The 13,969-nt window shown below is 43.0% G+C and overlaps 1 protein-coding gene across 5 annotated transcripts in view; it reads right to left on the reverse strand.

The window, feature by feature from the left end:
- The window catches only part of PITPNM2 (phosphatidylinositol transfer protein membrane associated 2), a 143,443-nt gene that overhangs the window by 116,249 nt on the left and 13,225 nt on the right, over nucleotides 1-13,969 (reverse strand). For all 5 annotated transcript variants that reach the window (XM_064466234.1, XM_064466232.1, XM_064466230.1 and 2 more), the window contains exon 2: nucleotides 10,843-10,942. The gene's annotated coding sequence lies outside the window, so the exon portion shown is untranslated. The remainder of the gene's footprint in view (nucleotides 1-10,842; nucleotides 10,943-13,969) is intronic.

A 13,969-nucleotide genomic window follows, 5' to 3' on the forward strand; every position in this document is an offset into this window, starting at 1 on the left:
TTCTGTGAGTTGAAGGCCACTGCAGATAGTCACAGCACAGAAGATGCAACACCAGCACCTCAACAAGTCTCTGCTGGGCAGAATACCTCCCAGAGCTACCAGCAACAGGAGATCTGGCAACAACAGAGCCATTTGATTTAAAATAAAGGAAAGAGAATGGCACAGGTAGCTATTTCAACTCTTAAGAGGCAGCTGTTAAGACAACACTAAGAAGTGGCGAAGTTTTCCCAATGGGTTTGCTACGTTCTTCCATTGTGATTTCACAAAGTTTTCATAAAAACACGTTTTAGGTCTTCAAGGAAGCAGATCCACACGCTGTCTCAACTCTGTCCATTACAAAAGACAACATAAAGCACTGCCCAGTTCCCAAGTACCTGGATCCTTGTCTTCTTCAGCTCGGCCTTTATCACTAGTAAACAGAACAATAAGACTAAGTACAGCTGTCTACAGAGACGGCAGGTACTGTACTGAAAACACCATTAAATTAAACACAATCCTTGCCAACACAGAACAAGCACAGATCTAAAAGCAAGGGCAGTTTTTCCACCAGTAGTAGCCTGGGATCATGAAATTGCTTCCTGCCATCCCACCTCCTGAACTTCCTGCAATCCTGTCCAGGGAATACGCCTTTGTCCCTGACCACCACCTGTGGAAAACAGCCATCCGCCCTAAGTGAGCACTAAGAAGTTCCTCCAGCACAGTCAGAGCACTGGGAGAGTCCCTTCTCTCCAGGTTATCGGAAGTTCAGTTCTGCGGAGCAGTAGCGCTCTACCCACCACGACCTTGTGAATGGACACCCCCCATGCCCTGCTGCTTCTGGCTCCTCACAACAAAATCACTGGTACCAGGCCAAGATTGAGCATCTGTGTCCTCAGAACACAGGGAGGGAGAGAACTGCTTATCGCTGCCTCTGACACAACACACCAAAATCAGTTTACAACAGATTACATGTATGCTTGATATGCAAAATATTAAAAACTTCGAGATGTTAACATTTGTCACCTCCCTCAGGCCCTCTTCCCTGAACCCCAGGAAACAGGAGGGTGCTCAAAGCAATGTAGAGCACAGACCAAAAGGCTGACTTGAAACAAAGAGAAATGGCTCAAGAAGTTTGCTCCACCCACCGAGGAAACGACCAGAAAGGAGAGGAAGTAGTATTTTAAAAGTCCACCTGAAAGAACAGCATCAAACAACTGTCTGAGAGACCTTACAGTCAACAGTCAGTTGACATCACAAGACTTGTAATATTTCTGCTAGTGCTCAGGTGCTGCACATTTTTATCCAGGAGTCTCATGTACAGACAGGAGCATGCTTGGGCACCCACCTCCACCCTCCATGTGACTGTCCCTCTGCTGAACACCTCAGCTCCACAAACCACAGGGACACCCTTGGCTGCTGCTAACACAGCCACAAAAGGGACAAGAGCACTCCTACAATCCTTGAGCAGCAAGGACCTGTGTGGCAGTAACCTCCTGGGGTGCTGGGGAGCCCCCAAGCCACTCAGGAGCATCTCTGCCCACATCCTCTGCTTCCATTTCACACGGCAGCTTCTTGCCAGCACAGCTGTTGATAAAAGCTTGCACTGACATCTGAAGACTCAAAGGCAAATAAAAGAAGCCCTACACTACTTAATCTGATTCATGCTTTTTTAATGACTGGAGTTAGTATCATGTGGAAAGCATCTTTTGCAGGATACTACTTTGACCACTGCTGTTCATAAATATAAAGAGACTTGCTAACACTCTGCTGAACTTCTCACAGAAGTATTTATATCAGCACCTCTGTTTTTTTCCCCCAACAATAATCTAATTCATGTGCCTCTTATCTTAGCTATGAAACAGCATGTTAAATCCAAGATCACAGCTCAATTAGATAAATGGAATTGGGCACATCCAGCAAGTCATTCCTGCTGTGACATTTCTACTATTGACAGAGTTATTTCCAGGCCCAGCATGGGCAGGGAACCGGGAGGACTTGCACACTTCAGCACAGTCACTGCCCCTCACTGAGGATGCACAGAACAGCCAGATTTTCAAAAGGGACACTACCTGGGTCTAGCCACATGTTAATAAGCATTCTGGCAGCATTTCCCAGAAATAACCTTCAACAGTTACCTAGAAATATAATCCATCAAAATAAATCTCAAAATAATAAAAAAGGGAAGAAAAAACTTTTATTGGTAGACTGTGTTCTAGCTATGTACAGAAGAATTAGTAGACAAACTAGAGTCATTGATCAAGGGAATAGCTCAAATTAATTTCAAGGTTATTTTCTTAGACAGTTCTTCTATAAACACAAATAGTGCTGTCAGAAATTTTCCCTTTCCTTGCTCTTTGTTACTGTCCATGAGCTCTTAAGGACATAGCTGAACCTTATGGGCCTGTATAGGACTTAAGAGCACTCAGTGGAACCTAAGCACTTAGTAGGTGATGAGCTGAAGTGAGTCTATTGCTCTAGAGCTTAACAGTTAAATCATCCAGAATAGATTAAAATCTCCAAAGTTCTCCCTCAGCACAGAACAGTTCCCCTTTTCTCTAGGGCTCCATCCCCAAATTCCTTTCTGATCTGAAAAATTATGGTATTTGCATCCCCCTTTTTATTTTTTTTTAATCAACAACTGCTGGGATGATGCAGGTATAGCACAGTCCAAGGATTTTCTTTAGATAGTCGGAGCGCTCCTGACCTGCATATTGATCTCAACACAACATTCTTCATAAACAAAATGGATACATGAGAGTCTGTCAATATATCTGCTGGTGCATCTTCTTCTCCACTTACAGCCAGCAAGCCCGTGTGCAGAGATCAATGCAAACTTGTACTGCAGAACGTAAGGCCTCAGTGAGAACTGGTAGTTTTTGGACAGTTTCCACTTGATGCTGTAACGATGAGATGCAATCAGAAGTGGTCACAGCCATGCAGTCACACCCATCAAAACACTTTTAGCGCTAGGGCTCAGCGAAGGTTATCTCACTGATAACCTACATATACCCTGGGGACATTTGTGTAACGTGCACATCCATGCACTGATGTTTCAAAGGACATAAACCAAAACTTGGCTGTAACATGTAATTTCCCAGCACTGCCTCAGAGTACTGCGTGAGATGGGCTCCCCTCAGCCTTCAGAAGGGAAGCTGGCCTTGATTTAGAGGCATGTATGTGCTTTGTTTAATGCACAGACGGCGTGCGACTGCCCATTACACTTCTTACACCTTCCCAAAAAAATCATATTTTCAGCCAAAAGAAACACTTAATAATAAGGCATGGATCTCTACCATATACCTCAGAAATTAATCATTCCTGTGCTCCACTAAGACCCAACATAAGGTAGCCTGCTGCTAGAAAATAACTGCTATGGGTCAGTCAAAAAGATACACAATTTAAGGATTTTCATACATTCTCTTACTCAGGTACAATTTTCTCTTCAACCCTTCTCTCCAATAATAAAGTATTTATTGGATGTGGTGTAAATATTCAACCCATGCTGCTCATCAGTCTGGTTGGAGAAAGCTGGTAGGGGTTCCACCTGAAGTCCTAGGGCAGGTTGTCTTCAAATCTATAGTTTTGCTTTTGGCCACAGCAGAAGTGAGATTAGACCCTAAACAAGACCACCCACAATGACATAGGGAAACTTGAAATGGATGAGGGAAGACAATCAAGGGAAGAGAATCTCAAAGCAGGATAGCTTCATCAGATAAGGGTGTATTCTATGTAATAAAAAGAAGCTAACATCATCCATATCTCCATTACATCAAATATCTTTTGCTTCCAAAAGCCCTTACGGCTGCAGAGTTTTCCGTTACCTTTTCTCTATTTCCACTAGCATTAATACTCTTCCTTAGAGGTCTGCTGCCAGCTGTGGCATGGTCTCTCTGGATATCATGAATTAAATTCTTTTTTTTCCTGACTTTTTCCACCGTTAGAAGGACATTTATCAGGTTAAGCCCAGATTTCTTTCCCTGTCTTACCAGCAGAGTTTTGGATGACTAATCAACAGACTGAATATATTTTAAAGATCTAATTCTCCCTTCACTATTTATACTAGTCAATGTCACTTTGACACTATTCTGGCTTTCGACTGCAAAAAACTTTCCAACTTAAACTCCCTTAAAATGAACATCCTCTCATAAGCAGACAAAAGTGCTATTAGCTCCATCTTTCCCTCTCCCAAGTCAGCTTCAGCTGTCACCAAAAACCCAGTAAGCATTTTCCTTCTTGGGAACTGTGTGTTCTTGCAGTTATATTCAATGGTCCAGAAGGGTCTGGCATCAAAAGAACTGATTTCTTGGACTCACTGCAAGAGATCCCGTCTTGGATGGATACAGTTACTACCACCAAGAACCAATAATTCAGTTAAATTAAAGATGCCCTAGGCAATGAACACTGGCTATACAAAGAGTGATCAAGCATTCACCCACTACAGATACAGCTTAAGGGCTTTGACTACTCTTTAAAGAGTGTTTCTTCCTGCAGTTATTAATAAGTACAAGCAAAACACTCGCTTTGAAAGTTAGCGTAAAGATTTTCAGAACTGCCATCCATGAAGCACTACCACTATTTTAGTAAAAGTATTGAGAACCTTCCACATCTGTCTCCGTTTTCAGTTTGTTCAGATCTGAAAGTATATTTCAGCTTAATTCAGACTGCACATTGAAATCAAGGTTAAATCTACTATTTTCACCACGATTTGTATTGCCTTCTTTCACCTATATTCCCCGTAATTTCTATTTGTATGCCAAGTTACAAAGAGGGCAACACAGCCTGCAAAAGCAACTGCAGCTTAAACCCACCTTGAGGTACTGAACCTGGGAGTGCCCCTAAATTTATGTCAGGGAAGAAAGAGCTGCCGTGTTCAGATGGCTAATCTTTGCGTGACAATACTTTGATGCTGCAGAGGACGCTACCTCTGGGTAGCAACAAGGAAAAAGTACAAAAAGACAAAACAGATACAAACCACCTTCCTAAAAAACCGCTCAAGGCAACAATTTTCCACAGGTCATTTCTACGGTATATTCCATCTTTTGGCTCGCCACATGCAAGCCCAGTCCTCAGGCAGAGAAAACATCTCTGACAACTTCCAAGCAAGTCATGCCTCCACCCAGATCTGCCTCTACTTTAAGTGGCCTTCCCTTACTTCATTAATTGCCCCTCACCACCCCACTATTAAGGTATGGTAAAAGCAGGTCTGCAACCACATGCCTTGCTGTTCCCTCCAGGAAGGGTCCTACCTCCATCTCACAGGAAAGGTGCTAACATCAATTTTATCGAATGTCACAAAGAATTGCATAGCATCTGCTCTATGCTATGCTCAGGACAACCTTCTCTAGAGAGCTTTTCCATGAGGGGTTGTTCATCAGGTCTTATTTTTAAAGAATCTGGGCCGAGTCATCCCTGCTGTAGCTTTAGTGACGTCAATGAGCTACAGCAGGGGTGAAATTGGGCCATTATTTTTTATGTCCATATGTCATGTGCCCATTAAAGAAAAAAAAATGCAAAAGAAGATCAAGGAAGAAAAGTTATTGAATCCAAAGACTATCCTGTGCAGAGATTAACATCTAGATGGGGAATGTGTCTCTTTTGTTCCTGCTGTACATCTATAAATATAACAGTTTATGGAAAAAGAAATACACCTCTAGTGGCAAGGCACAATGTGAGTTTTGTAGTGATAAATTACATTCACATTTTGTATCCTGTTTTGATAAAAAAAATAACAAAAAAGTCTTTACCAGGAAAAGGCCTCTTCAAAACTCGAAAGCAAGCGACAGAGATGCCAGCAAACTGTTAGCTTCTCCACTGTAAGCCAATATTAATCATACTCTGCATATCACCACCCAGTAGTAAAGCCCAATGGACCTTGTTCTGAGCTCATTTCTTAGTAAATCCAAGACAGAATTACACAAATATCAAAAGCAAAGATGTTTCATATAAGTTTAAACCTAAGCAGTGCTTTCTGTGAACAAAGGCTCAAACACCAACGTGGAAAGGGACACAGCTGAGGAGACCAGGCCTGCCAGATGTAGGACACCAGCCATGAACAGCACTAACAACCACCGCAACACATGGTGGTTCTGTGCTGGTTTTCAGAAGGCAGACCTCTATCACTTATCTCAAGTGAGTGTGCATGCATTTCTTCCACCCGCTGTGCCCCAGACCATCACGTACTGCCCTGGGCTGTAAGCACTAACTCAGGCTAGCCACACCACAAGATGCATCACAGACAGTAAGACCAACTACCAAAATCTCTCAACTCCATATTTAAAAGCCCACTTAACTGACATTTTAAGCATATGAACCACCACATTCATATGAACATAGGTAAAATTACTCACCAATACGCTTACAGAGTCATGCCAATATGCCTTTAAAGACAGCAAATTTTTCAGAACCATCCAGGAACAGCACCAGATCATAGGAGTTTGGTGTTCAGGGCCTCTACTTTGTATATAACTTTTATTTCTAAGGTTAATAGAAGATTCCTTTGAAATCTTTGGCTCTAATTCTCTAAAGTCTTAGCTTTAGTCAAAGACTAGATCTTCTTTGTAAAGGCCTTCTTTCCAATTGTTTTCCCTTGGCATTAATGAGTTCTTTTTCCCACAATAAGCCTGAACAGTTTGGGGTTTTGCCTTTTTTTTTTTTCCTCCTTTAGTTCTCTCCTCCCTTCCCCCACTCCATTCCAGCACTGGAATCAAAATAGCTTGAGATGGAAAACGTGTGACCTCCCAAGCCTTTATTTACAGTATCACAAACCACAAGGGAAGGATCCGTCCAAGTTTTCCAGCTGGAATGGGAACAGCAGGCAAAAACGTGCTCTCATTTTTGCAGCCGTGATATTTAACACATCACAGGGGAGAGAAGGATGGAGAAGAGGTAGAAGAGTTAGAAGCATGTAATGATGCCATGGAAATATCAGAGAAAGAGGTCTCAGTCACGCAGGTAGGTTCACATAATTATGTCAACAGAGCTTTGTACATGCAAATGTAATTGCAAAACCAGTCTGACACATATTTAAGGGGGTTGCTTCTTGACTTTTACATTATAAAAGATTGTAAAATATAGAATCCTTCTGGATTTCACCTGAATTTGTATTAGTGCTGTAACGATCTCTCTTCATGCCACCATCCCCCAAATTACTACTACAAAGACACTGTCAAAAACAAGAAGCAGTGGAATCTTCCTCAGATATTTAAACACCACAGACAAACACAAATGAACAAGGTTTAGATCTATAGAAAGTTACTTGCAGCAGGAAACTGTCAGTTAGTTTGTGGTTACAACCACACCAGTGTCACAGCTCTTTCCTCCCAGTTAAATACGTATGTCCAAACAGTTCCTCGTGTCTAGTGTTTCTGTTGTAAAAGAGGGAAAACAACTGAAACAAAAACTGGCCCATACTTTCACTAAAAATTTCATAGTGCCACACTATATAGGAGACTATCTTTTTTGAAATGGGATCTTTCTGTACCTTTCCAAACACTCATGCCCTAGACTGTCAGGTCTAACTCAATTTACCCGTAACTGCCTCCTATCCTTACGAGATGCCATTCCCCCCCTCTGTTAGCAGCTCCCTCCTCTCCCTGCCTGCTACTGTAACAAGTGCCACACTAACCTGCAGCCTTTACTCACTGAGAAAGCCACAATTGTACTACCCCATTACATTGCCAAACAAGGTTCCTCTCCTCGCCAGTACAAAAGCAGCCCTCAGCCAGCTCTCTGAAGTGTTATCACCTTGATCTAACTCACTGTAAAGTGTTTTGCAATATAGTCTTTGGAGGATCCAACACAAGGATAGATTTCTCTGCATTCAGTCAGTTTCCACAAACTTACCCCTTACAAGGCATACAATTCTCATGTCATGGGTCACACAGTAAGTCCCCTGATAAGTACAGGGCACAGAAAAAGTAAGATTCAGCACCAATTTGTGTCCGTATAAAAAGGCACAGGGCTCTGGAAGGGAAAAAGCTTGTAACATTACACAGCTGGGGTGGACATGTACCTAAAATTCACAGCACAGCATGGCACAGGTGCTGCAGGCAAGGCAGGGAGTGCTAGAAGGGTATTAGAAGAAGCCAGCTGCAAAGCAAACCTGTGCTTCCTTTTGACAGGACACCATACATTCCTTCAGTGATGTGCACAAATTGTTTAGCGAGGACACCGCTTTGCCAGTGCACCAGACCTCTGTCCCCAGCCTGCCTCACATCAGCTCAGGCGTAGGCACCCTGTAATGCCACCTGCTTTCACCTCACCTACTTTCCTCTCTCCTACGTATTAGCCGCCTGCCCAACATCAGTCTCTGCCTCTTTTTACAGAGAGAAACATTCACTCCTCATCCCATCCAGGCTTCTGCAGTTGCAGGACCAGCAGAAACACAAAAAGGCAGCACAGTGCCCCAGACAGCTAGAAGCGAGGATGCTGAGGGACAGAGCAGCAGGGACCTCATTCTGTATCACCATCCTCCGTCTCCCCCCATCACACTGCTTCCTCTGCTAGCTTCTTGCCAAGGTCCCGCAGCCACGCTTCAAACATCACAGGCACTTAGAGCTCGCATACACACACCCACCCCTCAGATTCTGCTCTGCCTTTCTGCTTGCACCAGGGATTGAGGACCCTCTCCTATATTTTAAAGTAATTCTGCGCAAAATACTCCCAGGTATAATTTGCAGAGGAACATCCTCCCGTCATTTTCACTCTGTCCAGCAGTTTGGATTCAAAGCCTCTGGATTTGGAAAAACAAAGGGCTGCACAGGGATGCTGGCAGAACAGAAGGGAAAATTACCTGGTGCCTACAGCATTTTCCTGGGCATGGCTAGTCAGCTTTTTGTTTTCATGAACGCTGCATTCCCAGACAAGGTTTAAAACCCATTTTTCTCCCTACATTCCTTACTTGCCAATCTACAGACATAACTTGCTCTCTAGTGACGCAAGCTGCACAGATTCATTTTGCTATGAATGCAGTTTTGAAGGCAGTTTCCCCTCACCTGCCCAGGAAATTAATGACCACTTGGGCACCTCTCTTACCAAGGATCATCAGCCTTTTAAGTCCTTCAGGCAAATGAAATGAGTAGAGCCTCAGCCACAGAGCAAAGATAACCCTTAGCATTGCTAACGATTGCATTTCTTCTTTGCTGTTACCACTAATTCAGAGAAACACACTCTCCTCTCCAACAGCCTACAGGCTGCTGTAGAGGGGAGTCTATGATCTAAAGCAAGGGAGGCAAAGCTCTCAGGACATAGATGTTCTCCCTCAACACAGGCACACAAATTCACATTGCAATTAATGCCTCTACAAGCATAAACTCTCCTCCGTTAAAGCTGCTGACAGCAGGTTTTGTTCCCAGAGAGACCCATCCACAGTTCCTTCAGCGATCTGCGGTGTGCACAAGAGAAGGTGCTGGGCTCTCTCCCAAGGAAATAAGGTATCCCACAGAGGGACAAGCCAAAGCACTGAGAGCAGCCTACCCAGACTGGCCCTCAGCTCTGCTAATCCTGAGAAGAGGGGCTTCAGGAAGGGAACCGACATGGGGGAATAGCAATGAATTCACCAGGAGCCAATTTCCCAACAAGAGATAATTAAGGCATTCAAATCAACCTTAGTTTCAAGGATTTCTGGTAAAGATATTTCATGTTAATACAGAGCTGGTGTCACTGCGATTTCAGTGTAACTGCTGCAACCCTAAGATATAAATCCAGAGAAACTAAAAAAAAACATTTCAGTCTGATAAGCGAACAGTCTCAGATCCAAACTCATTTATCCTTTTTCTGTTCTTCCCGGCAATTTACTGTTCTTAAAGCAAAGATGAGTAATTTTTGAGTTTTGGCATCCAGGAGCAAAAATGCAAAGCTGCTATACCACAGTATCACCACAGAGAGAAACATCTGGCGGAGTGAAGAGTTAAACACACCCTTTCTGATAAAGGAACTAAAAAAATGAGTGGTGCAGAATGTACTGGAGGAAAATAATGAGATGCAAAACTACATGTCAGTCTAAAGGCTGCTATTCAGCCACTAATCTTGTAGGCAGATTTAACACTATGATATACATTTCTAGAACTCACACAAAAGAGGTCTGGTGAGAGCTGTACTGTACACTGAACCCACAAGCAACACGCCAAAGGTTACAGCATAAGGGAGGAGCAGGTACACATATTCATGAAAACCATAAAATCTCTTAAAATTTACTTGTCAAAACACCACAAGGTGCTTACTTCCCCATCTGCGCTCTTTTACTACGCAAGTTCTCCATGTCAATCCTCTTGGCAACATAAACAAATTAAAAGTTCAGAGAGCAAAAAGAGGTACAAACTAAGAACAATTTTATGCTAGTACCAGAGGCTGCATACTGTTTATTTCAATACAAATAAAATGCAACACGGTTAAGATTCACCAGGGGCAGGGGGGAAGACCCACACAAGATTTAAATATACACACAAAAAAAAAGTATGTTAATTGCACAATCTGTGCAGCCATTCTCCCGTTTAATTTATTTATTTGAAAGATTTTAAATAAACAAGAATGCTGACTAAGCAGAAAAAGGCAGGGAGCACAAGTTTTCTTTAAAAAGAGGTTTATTACCAATAAACATCTATGCCATTTAAGCCAACCACGTCCTGTGACTGCCAAGTGCTTCTCAAAGGCAACTCATACAGCCATTCTTCCAGACTCCATTTTATCATGTTTTCCCCGAGCATCTATTCAAGTGGAACCCAAGCTAAGGTTAATCCCCTCTCTCACCAGCAGCAAGCTAGTATCTGTCAGACTCATTGCCATTCTCCCTGGTAACATCTAAATGTTCTTTTTTCTAATATAGAAGAAAAAGAAGAGCCATCCAGCTGAAATGCCAGAACCTACCTTCTGCACAAAATCTCTCTAGATGCTTCTGAATGCAGGAGGGAATGAAGACAGCATTGCTGAAAAAGGATCTCACTGTTGGTCCACATGTGTCAACATCCTAGAGAGAGATAAAACACAGCTGCTTAACTGCCATGCCCATGGGAAATCAACAGCAAGAATAAAGCTGCATTATTTTCACAGTTATACCATGCTAATGGGTCCTATGCAAACAACATAAAGCTACAACATTTTATAATTGCACATCAGAGTTTCTCTGCAGACATCCCTCCGGTATGTCAGAAATTCAATACGTGATAGTAGGCGGCAGTGAGTACCTCAGGGATTTAAAGTGCATTCCAAGCCATGAGTCATCGTCATCTCTAACTCATGGAAATTTAAAAAAAAAAAAAGAAAAAACACATACACGCGCATTGCACTGACCACTCTCCTCTCTCTGTACAACACCATAACTTCCTCCTAAAGCATTTCCCTTTTAAATAGGGTGTTGAACGATTTCCACAAAGGGGGCATCATCACAGATAAAAAACCATCACATCACAGCATTCTTCCAGATGGCTCCCCAGAGACTGGGCACAATCCCACCTTCAAGGGTGGAAACAGAGCTGGAACTGCCTTTATGAACCCAACAAGCGCCTCCACACCTAGAGGAGGAGTGGGGAGGAGGCACCTCCCGTGGCTGACGCAGAGGATGGTGGGTGCAGCCAATCCCGGAAGATGGCAAAGACTGAGTGGTGAACTGGCAGTGCCCAGGAGGATGGATCCAGCTATGTTCCCACACACCTTGGGAAATGTCAACCCCAGGCAGCCCATTTACACCTCATTTTCCAGCCATCAGCTACCTGCTTTCCCCCAAGGCTGATTTTTGTCAGAATTGCTGAGGGCCTGAAGGAGCTCGTAACCATGCATCTTATGTGCAGCTTATGTGCTTTGCTTTGTTATGCCACGCAGCCCTTTGCCTTTTTAAGGGATTCCTTCAGGCAGAGTCTCATCCAACCACTGGAAACTGTTTTTAAACACTGCTTTTAAAGCACCTGGTTTGCACATTAGGGCACACACATGTGCTCCCCACTCCCAGCCATCACTCCCCTCTCTTCTTAGATCTCCCCAAGTTCCTTTAGTTGTCCTCCAAGCAACAGCCAGAGGAGAGCAACACCTCTCGGTAGCACAGGGTCTAACAGGGCGGATGGAGTAGGGAAGGCTGGAGTATGCGCAGCCATTTCCCCAACAAGTGACCCATGGCCAGCCAGCACCGCTTCAGGAAGTCAGCAGAGATCCGAAGACAGCTTGGCTATGCGTGGGGGCAGGACGGGGCCTCAGCAGCTCCCACACACTCCTGACCACCACCCACTCAGATTAAAGCTGCCTTTAGCTTGCTGAACTCCCCAGCTGCAGAAATATTCCTTTCTCCTTCAGGTCAGAAAGGGCACAGTTGTCCTTCCCCTATAGCAGGACCTGTGTTTTGCACCAGAACGTGCAAATCTAGGCCCACATCCACACAAGAAAAAAGCATCTCCTCGTTTGGGACCTGGATCCAAACCTGAAGACCAGCACCCAGAACCAAAGACTGAAAAACCAAAAAAACCAAACCAACCAACACACTCTGCTCCCTGCACCAACCAATCTTAAATGCTTGGAAAAAAACACTGATAACTGAAGCAGGGTGTCGCAGCTAAAGGTAACAGGCGGATTTATACATTACCAACAACTAAGAAGAAAGTAACCACTCTACTCCTGTACCTTCTTGGATGGCAATTTAAAAAAATAGTGCTTGCACAGGTCAGATTCATCGCAGAGGAAGAGCAAACACAAGTAACATTTCAGAACCATTAATCTCAGAGATCTCACCAAGAGCAAGCAGCCAGGCAGCTTAAAAATATATTTAGTCCACAAATTCTTATTAACATCATTTGCTGATTCACAGCTGAGCCAGTCACATGGAGCCCAAACACCACTTCTGCTTTCCCAGGCTGGCTTTAAAAAAAAGTTGAAAGAGTTGGGCATCAAGTTGCTTAACCCATCTCAAAACCTTCTGCTATGCAATTATTAGATGTGGATCTGTCCAGGCTGGAAACTACAGGTCTAGTCTGTAGACCTGAGGTTTAGGAGTCTGATTTGAGTTTTAAAGATATGGGGTTCCCATGTGCTAGGTCTGGCTCACATACAGTTTTCAACTGCAGTCTCAAAGGAGCCAACACACATCTGCATCCTCATGTGCACAGCACAGAGGAAACACTCCTGCCACATAATGCTGTTACAGCATTTGCTTATCTTTTCCCAGCACTTTGAGAGTTGAAAGCACCAAGTGTGAACAGCCAACCCGATCTAGCTATCCGGGATGAACTACAATTCACTATTTGTTACACACGTACATAGATGCAGTTGTCTTTCATACTCACTAGCTGTCATTCCTTGGTGTCACCCAAATATGACTGCAATGAACTACAAAGCTGAATCTTAACTTTCTTTTCTTTTATTGACTATTGCTCTTGTTCCCCATATTAATACAGTCAAGACCAGATCATAAATAAAATGGAGACTGCAGGCTTACAACAAAATTAACAGTGAAAATCCTTACCACTTTTAAAGTTACATCTTGAAATCAACTGAAGAAAAGTATTTGATGATTTGAGAGATATAAACTTGTGTCAAGAATTTGTGTGAGCGCTTTGGGGCAGAATTAACTCATTACATTCTTAAGGAAGGAGCCCTCTAAGCACAAGCTTCCCTTTATGAAAAAAATGTTAAGTGTTTCTTCCCCTACTGTTATACACAATGAGATGATTTAAAGCCCAAAGGATTTTCTCTAAATCACCTATTCAAATCTGTATGATGAAAATATATTTAAATATAACATTTCAATCTTGCTTTGCATTTGAACTTTTAAACACTCTTCCAGGAAAACCAGTGTCTCAGTCCTTTTAGCCATTCCACCATACTGATCTGCACGTAGAGAGGAATCTTCACATTACCTTTTTTTTAAAAAAAGGATTACTTATATCTACACAGGGTTTTTAACAAAATATACATCTAGTCTGAGTCTTTCTACTTTTTAAATGTTATACAATAACTCACTCCTCAAGTGCATCGGGATTTGTCAATATCCATTCTACATTTGTTTTTACAA

Source organism: Phalacrocorax carbo, chromosome 15, assembly GCF_963921805.1.
Source record: "Phalacrocorax carbo chromosome 15, bPhaCar2.1, whole genome shotgun sequence".
Classification (NCBI taxonomy): Eukaryota; Metazoa; Chordata; class Aves; order Suliformes; family Phalacrocoracidae; genus Phalacrocorax; species Phalacrocorax carbo.